This window comes from Gekko japonicus, unplaced genomic scaffold (genome assembly GCF_001447785.1).
Source record: "Gekko japonicus isolate JY-2015 unplaced genomic scaffold, Gekko_japonicus_V1.1 scaffold3068, whole genome shotgun sequence".
NCBI classification, from domain to species: Eukaryota; Metazoa; Chordata; class Lepidosauria; order Squamata; family Gekkonidae; genus Gekko; species Gekko japonicus.
In genome coordinates, this window is record NW_015163180.1 from 33,566 (window position 1) to 41,886 (window position 8,321).

An 8,321-nucleotide genomic window follows, 5' to 3' on the forward strand; every position below is an offset into this window, starting at 1 on the left:
CACCCAACAGCAGGAAATCATTAGGATTGGCTACATTAGGGGTGTGTGGCCTAACATGCAAAGAAGTTCCTGCTCCAAAAAAAGCCCTGGGTTTTGACAATAAACAAAGTAAACAGAATAAGAAGCAAAAGGTGGGTGTGGCTGGATGACCTCTGGTAACATGGGGTGTGGCCTAATATGCTAATTAGCTGAGCTGTTGGGGTGTGGCCTAATATGCTAATGGGTTTGTGCTATTGGGTGTGGCCTATTATGCTAATGAGTTCCTGCTGGGCTTTTTCTACAAAAAAAGCCCTGACTTTCTGAATTAACCAACAGAAAAGGGGGGCATTGCAAAAGGGCTGATGAGAATCCAGCCATAAAACTGAGCTAGAGCATGAGAAGAACATTTTGTCATTTGGTCCTGTCTTACACCTGCCCTAGTCCCTTTCCTGTACCAAATGTGAAAACCAAATTTCTTGTATTTCAGCTTGAGCGTTCCCATGCACCATAAGTGATGCCCTGCGCGTGAGCAGCATGCTCAGAGGTGAGCCTCTCCCTAGCTTCGATCAGCAGCCCTTTAACTATCCTGCCCCCCCCTTTTCTAACACGGTGTTTGTATTACGGATAACTTGCATTTGTGACCCTTTGAAAGCCATAATACCTAGAGAGCTCTTTTGTGTTCAGAAAACTGAGGGCCATTATCATGCATGAACAAGTGTGGTATGCCATGTCTTGAAAAGAAACATTTCAACTTCATGCTAACACATGGCAGTGCCAGATTTCCAGGTCAGGGAAAACAATGTGTAACGTTTGCTAGTATGCATCAGTTGGTCAGCACCTGCTTTGTACTAAACCTCTGTCTTCTTTTTGTTTATGCACATTTGCGCTTTCCATTGTCTAGGCTGAAAATACAGGGCAGGTATGTATTGACCTGGTGAGCCCTGTGGCAATACCTTTGATTACTCACTGTGACATTATTTTATTTGCTGTAGCTTCATGCAATTTACTGTCATTTTTTTTCCCCTGAAAGTGGGCAGCCTTTCTTTTTCAACTTGACACAAATGTTTTGTCTGGCAGTTCTGTCGAAGACCCACAATAATGTGTCTGCTACTACCAGATCTTTTTCTGGCCAGTACTCAATAGTTAAGTCAAATACCTGACACCAGATAGAAAAAAGTATCTTTAGATAATGGAAGGGGCATTTGCCTGCCCCTTTCTTAGCAATAGAGAATAGAAGCTTTTGGCACTTTATGCAACGACGGATCGTCTTACGTGATCGGTCTAGGAAGTGTTTTTGCCCTTGCTGCAAATAGGCGTCACCTGCCTTCAACTGCATCACTGTCAATAGGCAGGGAAAACAGACACCTGCTCATCAGCAGCGAATATGACTGAGAAAAGGCAAACGTTCTCATTGGATAAAGGGGACACTGATACCCAGGAATACCTATTACCCTCTGAAGGTAATTCAGAGCTGAGCTGACCTGACCACAATCACCCACGCCCTACTGAAATCTACATTAGATTACTGGGATGTATTGTAGATGGAGCGGTGGCGCAGGGGATATTTCCCTGCTTAGCAATAACATCTGAACTGCCATGTTTTGGCAGTTCTAGCCCCGTGCTGGTGTGAGCAACCAAGCCTTGTCCTAGCTCATCGTCTACCCAGCGATTCAAAAGCTTCGACAAGTAGATAAATTAGGGACCACCCACAAGGGGGTGGGCACACCCCTCCCTTCGGGAAGGTGTTAGCTGCCGAGTGCGACTTCTGAGGTGCGGCGACCGGAAAGACGAAAGAGCTGTGTCGGCTTCCCTGCAGTGGAGCGAGTCGGCCAGGCGGTGGCAGTGTGGCAGCACGACATCAAGAAGCCCTGACGTCATCAGCCAGCCGACAAGATGCCTTAGGAACACGACTGACCCAGCCCGCAGATGAAGCCCGGCTAGCTGCAAGGTGTGTGTAATTAATGCTGCATGTTTGTCTTTCCTATCCTCACAAATATTGTTAGTCCAACTGTCTCAAGAGTAACTGTAAATAGCTCTGAGCCCGCAGGTATGTGGGAAAGAGCGATCAACAAATCGAAAGCATTATTATTATTATGGACTGCCTTTCGGGAAAAAGTGGGAGGGGGAAGGTGAGGAAGTCGTGCTCCATTGACAGAAATCCCAGAAGTCCTCCTTGGGATCTACACCCCCCCCCAAAAAAAAAAACCCAATCAGAATGGGTGAATACATAGTATGGCCCTAGAATGTACCCTCAGATTTAAACAAATCTGTTTCCTCTGTTGTTTTCATTCTCTATTTCCCTCTCTCCGAGGACAGGAGTGCCTACTAATCTGACTGTAGGAGGATGGACCATGAAATAATATTTTTAAAATAAATTATCTGTCAGTTGGTAGTCAGTCAAGCAGAAAAAACCACTTACTGGTCATTTCCAAAAGAAGGAGGGATAAGAGAGACTGTGCTAGATGCTTATCTGTTTTATAAAAAGCATGGAGGGGGCGAGTATTATCATCGGATTTAGAAAATCACAAGCCATATGTAGTACAATCCCTGTTAACATTTTACTCCACCTCTGGTGAATTCCATTCCCTTCTGATGGGCAACATTCGTCTTGTAAAGGATCCTTTTCAACAGAGTAGCCAAGTAACAGAAGGGATTCTTTTGTCTTCCAAGGGAAAAAAAAAATCCCATGGCCGCTTTTGAACTACTTCCTTCAACAATGATAAAAAAGATCTTTCATCTGCCTTTAAGTGGCTCCATTTTAAGCTCGAGTCAGTCAGCTTTTCAAAGTTTAAAACACCTCGATCAAAAAAACAAGCTGGCAATAGCAACTCGGATTCCATCTGAGATTTAGGAAGGGGCAGAGAGACGGAAGAGGGGAGTCCATGGGGAGGAACCTTGACCTGTCCTCAAATAGGAACAATGCCTTCATGGGTACAAATTGTGGGAATCTTCTAACCAACAGACAAATGGTGCCTGGACCCCACTATCTAACCACCACACCACACTGGCTCTAACTAGGTACAGAAAGTGCTTGGGGTACATCCATGTACAGAGCACCGGAGTACCATGACATCCATCCACAAATAGGGATGGGTACAAACTGAACCACAAAGCAAAGTTCGTCATGAATTTTGCCCTGTTCATGGTTCTCAAACCGAAGTTTGTGACAGATCTATCATCATGAGCTTCCATGAATTTTTAAAGCCGTTTGTGGTGGTTCGTGGACACAGCAGAAAGCAGGGGTTTAAAGGGACTCTGAATCCTTTAAACTACTGTTTTCTGTTCCAGTGAAAGCTGCAAAAACAGCTGAGCAGTGGGGAGGTGGTCACTACACCTCAGCTGTTTCAGGCTGTTTTCTGCAGTCCCTTTAAAGCTTAAAGGGACTGCACAAGACAGCCTGGAATAGCTGAGCGACAGGGAGCAAGCTGCTCCCCATCACTCAGCTGTTTTTCTAGCTTTCTGCAACACCTCCCCCCCATTTAAAGGGACTGCAATCCATTTCAACAAGATTACAGGTCATGAACCATAAACTGGTTTGATTCACAAATGAACCTCCCAGTTAGGTTCATGGTTCAGCCACAAACCATGAACTGACACGAATCGCATTATCCCAGTTTGTGCCCATCCCTAAGGCTGAAGCCTAATTAGGTTTGCCAACTTCCAGCTGGCGCCTGAAGATCTCCCGATATTACAGCTGATCTCCAGACAACAGAGATCAGTTCCCCTGGAGAAAATTGCTTCTTTGGCGTGTAGACTCTGTGTAGGATTGCCAACCTCCATGTCATACCTGGAGAGATCCAGCCATTACAATCGATTTGCAGGCAACCAGGTCCCCTGGAGAAAATGTCTGCTTTGCGGTGTGGACAATTCAGCCTGATACCCGGCCGAAGTCCCTCCCCTCCCCAAAAGCCCACCGTCCTCAGGCGCCCCCCTCAAAAAGATCTCCAGGTGTTTCCCAATCGAGAGCAGGCAACCCAAGGCCTAATCCTTTCAAAAGCAGATGAGAGGGCAAACCAGTTCCTACTTTCAGTGGACATACTGCCATTCTAAGCAGTTTGCTTATTTATTTATCAAGATGGGTCGCCGTGTTATTCTGTAGCAGCAGGAAAGAGTAAGAGTGCATCAGCACCCTTAAAGACTAACGAAATTTGTGGTGGGTGGGAACTTTTGGGAGTCACGGCTCATTTCTTCATAAGTGAGCAGTGACTCCCAAAAGCTCCTAAAGGTAAAGGTAAAGGTTCCCTTGCTCAAAAGCCAGTCGAATCCGACTCTAGGGTTGCGGTGCTCATCTCCGTTTCAAAGCTGAAGAGCCAACGCTGTCCGAAGACGTTTCCGTGGTCATGTGGCCAGCATGACTAAACGCCAAGGCGCATAGAACGGTGTTACCTTCCCACCAAAGTGGTACCTATTTATCTACTTGCAATTTCTTACTTTCGAACTGCTAGGTTGGCAGGAGCTGGAACTAGAGACGGGAGCTCACTCCGTCATGCGGCACTCGGGTCTCGAACTGCTGAACTACCAACCTTCCACAGCCTGCAGTTCAGCGTCTTAACCGCTTGAGCCACCGCCGCTCCTACCCTGCCACAAATTTTATTTATTTATGTACCTCATTTATAAACCACTTGTCTCCCCGGCAGGGTCCCAAGGGGGCTTATGTCATTCTCTTCTCCTCCATTTTATCCCCACGCAACAACCACCCTGTGAGGGAGGCAGGGCTGAAAAAGAATGACTGGCCCAATGTCATCTCACAAGCCTCCCCGGCAGGGTGGGGATTTGGATCTGGGTCTCCGAAATTCTACACTCTGACCGTCACACCACTCTGGCTCTCTTCATGGCCTTTTGATTCCATTTAGGAGGCTGCCAAAGGGCAACCCCTATCAAACCAGGCAGCATTCCAGCTGGGGGAGACAGGCCGTCCCTGGTCAGGACCCATCCGCCTTTTAAACTGCTGACCCGCGGGGGGGGCCTCCCCCACATCACTTCGTTGGTTTTAAACAAGTAAAGTATGCAGCTTGGGGAATGGAGAACTGGTGGGAAGGCAGAAGGCACCTGTGTGTGTGTGTGTGTGTGTGTGTGTGTGCGTGCATTTTGCAAATGTCCCGCTGCATGCTCCCAAATGCCCCGTGATGGACAAGCACACTACCCACCCCTAACAACCGCAGTACAAAACCACAAATGCAAACAACAAAGGCCATTAGCACAATAGTCTCATCAGCAAAATTACTTTGAGAAGAATTCAGTTTTATGCCCCCGCACCCCCACCTCCCTTTAATACATCAAATGGTGATTAATGTGCAGAATGGCGCTAATACAGACAAGCCCTGAAGCCCTCCATCAGGAGCGGCCTCCGCCTCTTATGAAGCCAATTTGTCTCTTCCGACAAAACACCACTTCCTCAGGCCCGAGGAGACACTTCTCTCTCGGACATGCCATCTGAATTCTTAAGCAAGTTCAACCTCTGAAACTTTCTCATTTCTACTAGTCAAATGTGCCCTAATAGAACAAAGTCAAGTTGGTGCCCATCTAAGATTGAATCAGGCAGGCAAAAAAAAGGGAAAAATCTGCAAGGAACCAACCTGATCAATGTTAAACCACTACTGCCATCTAGTGGTCCATTTTTTTAAAATCTAGGTGACGCTACCAGACTGCATCAGAAATGTACAGCCCCTCACTTCCAAACACAATCCCATCAACATAGGGTAGGTCTGCTAGTTCTGAGTAGAGAAATACCTGGAGATCTGGGGCGTCGAGCCTGAGGAGAGTGGGGTGTGGAGAGGGGAGGGAATTCAGTGAGGTATAATGCCATAGAATCCACCTTTCAAAGCGGCCATTTTCTCCAAGGCCATTTCCGCAGTAGTGACATTCCCCACACTGACATTTTTTAATCTGCGCGTCATGTGAAATTTTCTGCATTCGATTTCTCCTCACTAGGCGCAAACCCAAACTTTTCTTCTTCTTTCCCCACGTTTTCAGAAGCCCCAGCTTTGATGAGTTCCGAAAACGTGGGGAAAGAAGAAAACGTCGGGCTTGTGCCTGGTGAGGAAAAATCTACTGTGGAAAATTTCACATCATGTACAGTTTTAAAAACATCAATGTGGGGAATTCCACAACTGCAGGAATGGTCCAGGTGAACCGATCTCTATCGCCGGGAGATCAGTAGTAATCTGAGGAAATCTCTGGCTGCCACCTGGAGATTGGCAACCCTAACACAGGGGCCTGTGTGGGGTTGCCAACTTCACCCTGGGAAATTCCTGGAGATCTGGGGTAGTGCTTGTGGAAGGGAGAATTTGACAAGAGATTTCAGAAGGGATCTGTTGTGTCCTGGGAACCGCCATGAGGCGGTGGCCAGGCGAGCAGAGCTTGATTCCTAAAGGACAATAGAGACTAAGCTCCTAAGGTTCACTAGGGGAACCAATAGAAACCTTGGAGGGGAATTCAAACCCCCCAATGGGATCCAGGGATGTTCCCTTGGATATGTTTATAGTTGGCCACGCGGCCCTTTGTCTTTGTCTTTTATAGTGTGAAGTACTGATTAGAGACATCACCCTGCCAACAAAGGTCCGCATGGTCAAAGCAATGGTATTCCCAGTAGTCATTTATGGCTGCAAGAGCTGGACTATAAGGAAGGCCGAGCGCCGAAGAATAGATTCTTTTGAACTATGGTGCTGGAGAAGACTCTTGAAAGTCCCTTGGACTGCAAGGAGATCCAATCAGTCAATCCTAAAAGAAATCAACCCTGACTGTTCCCTGGAAGGCCAGATAATGCAACTGAAGCTCAAATACTTTGGCCACCAAATGAGATGGGAGCACTCACTGGAGAAGAAGACCCTGATGCTGGGAAAGATTGAAGGTCAAAGAAGACGGGGACGGCAAAGGATGAGATGGTTGGACAGTGTCAAGGATGCAACGAACATGAAATTGAGCGGGCTTCGGAGGACGGCGGAAGACCGGAAGGCCTGGCGTGATCTGGTCCATGGGGTCGCGAAGAGTCGGACTCGACTGTGCGACTGAACAACAACAAAAAAACTGAGTAAACGTGTGTTTCTTATGTCGTTGTCCGAGTCGTGATGTATCGAACTGAGTACTTTACAGGATCTATGTTATATCATAGAGTTTGCCCTGTGAACTGCAATTTCCTCCAGGAGAACTGATGTGTGTAGTCTGGAGACCAGTTGTAATACCAGGAGAGCCCCACGCCCAGGATCTTTCCAGGCCACAGGTGGAAGAACTGTCTAACTTCAGCAGTATGGTCACATCCTATACCTTCAGGGTCGCTTGGTCCAAAACCCATAGGGCTCATGATGCAGAACCTGCTGCATAGCAGTGCTAATGATAGTACTTCTATGACACACTAGTAAGAAGGGTACTGGATGATATCTGTGAATGTGTGTAGTCACAGTCATGTAGCTTTCATGGAAGGGACTGAGGCTCAGCGGCAAAACATCTGCTTTGACAGCAAATGGTCCCAGGTTTCAATCCCCGGCATCTCCAGTTAAAGGACCAGGCAGCAGGTGATGTGGAAGACCTCACCCCAACAACCCAGAATGCTGCTGCCAGTCAGAGTGGACAAGAATGACCTTCACAGACCCTTCAAGGGTCTGACTCAGGAGAAAGTAGCTTTATGTGTTCGTGTGGTTTTGAGGATCTGCACTTTTCACATTTAAAAAAAAAAAGTGGAAGCTAACAAGGGCTGCTGTCAGACGTGCCATTTGCCATGGAGGAGAAGCACCCCTCTTTCCCCCAGAGGCATCTGACTCGCAGTCGCACGATCACACATCCTTTCGCACTGTGGCCTCAGCTTGTCGCTGTGCAATCAGACGCCAGCTGTGGCCTCAGCCTGTCACTGTGCAATCAGACGCCACCTCGGGCGAGTGGTGTTGTTTCTTTTGCCTTTTGTTTCCCATGCACTTAAATGAGGAATCGAACCTCCACGCGGAGGGTTCCCCATGGAGTATGCCATTGTGTGCCTACTGCTGGGGGAAAGGAACTGAGTTGGGATGGAATGAGCAGACCCTGCACTCAGAGGTCATTTCGGGGGAATCACGGGGGATCGCAGTTCCCCCGGGTGAGGTACAGGGGCGGGGCACATGACGAAGCCGCGCCCCCGCTTCTGCCCGCCCCCGCTTACGGCCCTCATTCAGCCAGGAGGAGGCAGGAGAAGAGGGAGGGTAAGTTGCTTCCTCCCCGCCTCTCCCCACCCCATTCGCAGCTATGTCGGATCTAAAGGCACGTCTGTCCACAGCCAAGGAGTGAAATGTGAAACGTAGTGGAGCTGTTAGCACCAGGTTCTCACTTCTCATTTACCTGTGCAGCAGTCACCACGAATGGATGGCCTTGGCATT